Source organism: Otolemur garnettii, unplaced genomic scaffold (assembly GCF_000181295.1).
Source record: "Otolemur garnettii isolate 467f Iridium unplaced genomic scaffold, OtoGar3 scaffold00017, whole genome shotgun sequence".
NCBI classification, from domain to species: Eukaryota; Metazoa; Chordata; class Mammalia; order Primates; family Galagidae; genus Otolemur; species Otolemur garnettii.
In genome coordinates, this window is record NW_003852412.1 from 6,094,195 (window position 1) to 6,095,564 (window position 1,370).

Genomic DNA, 1,370 nt, shown 5'->3' on the forward strand with positions numbered 1-1,370 from the left:
TTGCTTAGGCTGGTCTTGAACTTCTGAGCTCAAGCAATCCACTCACCTCAGCCTCTCAGAGTGCTAGGATTACAGGTGTGAGCCCCTGTGCCCAGCTAACATTTCTATTTTTAGTAGGGATGGTGTCTCACTCTTGTTCAGGCTGGTCTTGAACTCTTGAGCTTTAGCAATATATCCGCCTCAGCTTCTCAGAGTGCTAGGATTACAGGGGTAAGCCACCATGCCTTGCCGTTAAAACCACATTTAAATGAATTAGATTATTTTATATATTTTATTCAATAATAAACATTTGTAATTGTTTTACCCAAATAGGTTTTTCTTTAACATTTTGATTATTATGAATATGAATTTCATCCAGGGTAGTATAAGCCATTTAGAATTGAAGAAATGTTTAGCTAGTCTCTAAATTTGCCCCTCTTGGTACTTATTAAAGAATGAAAACACAGACAAGATTGCGTCTTTCAGTTTTCAATAAAGGTGTTTTCAAATTAGAATTTTTCTAAATAATAAAACACTTTGACACTGGCGGAGGCACAGTTGCATATTGAGGTGACAGTTGATCATTTGCCAAATGTGTGTATGTTTATGTGCAGGGTACTCTGCTGCTGCACGCCTGAATGGGGCTGTGGGAGGCTATGTGTTACCTTTGCAGAGGTGAGTCCTGGCAGGTTTGGGAATGACTTTGTTAATAAGACTTGTGTGTGTGTGAGGCCACATTAGTTCTAAAACGCATTGATGTTGGTATTCAGGAAAGATGATTGCCAGCTGTCTAGTCAAAGCCAGTTCTTAGTGTTCTTTTAATGATTGGTTCAAAATTCCACATTTAGAAAAATGGCCAGAAGATGAAGTATGTAATCATAGCTTAGGGCCACTTACAAAATTCCGTCATGTCATACTTCATGATGACATAGGTTTTTATTACTTTGACATAAACCTTTCCGTAAGACACTTAAAAATATTTTGTTTTTTATTTTATGTGCCTCAAATTCTCTTGTTATCTGGAATAGAAATCTTAAGGATAAAGTTGTTCTTAGAGTGAAATTAAATTTCTCTGCCCCTTTTGCCTTTCCAGGGGGCCTGTAATCAAGGTGATTTTATAATTTATCATCCACATTGGGACATTTCTGAGAGTGAAAGGGGATCTTAATACTAATAATGCTGGGAAACAGGTCTGAATTGGAACTGACCCACAGATGGGACATGCAGTTGTTCTCTGTAACTCATAGTCACAAATGAGTACTTTGGCTGCCTGTCTGCTTTTGATAATTCTTACAAGCCATTATTCCAGATATCTGCTTCATAACTTTTTTTCCTTTCTCATTATTGACCAAAATGTCATGCAGATAACTTTTTTTTTCTTTTTTTTTTTT

General features: G+C 36.8%; 1 protein-coding gene across 1 annotated transcript in view; it reads left to right on the forward strand.

Moving 5' to 3' along the window:
• MCCC2 (methylcrotonoyl-CoA carboxylase 2) overlaps nt 1–629 on the forward strand; it is a 76,307-nt gene extending 75,678 nt beyond the window's left edge. The window contains exon 18 of the mRNA XM_012802814.2: nt 594–629. The gene's annotated coding sequence lies outside the window, so the exon portion shown is untranslated. The remainder of the gene's footprint in view (nt 1–593) is intronic.
• Nucleotides 630–1,370: the final 741 nt, after the last annotated feature.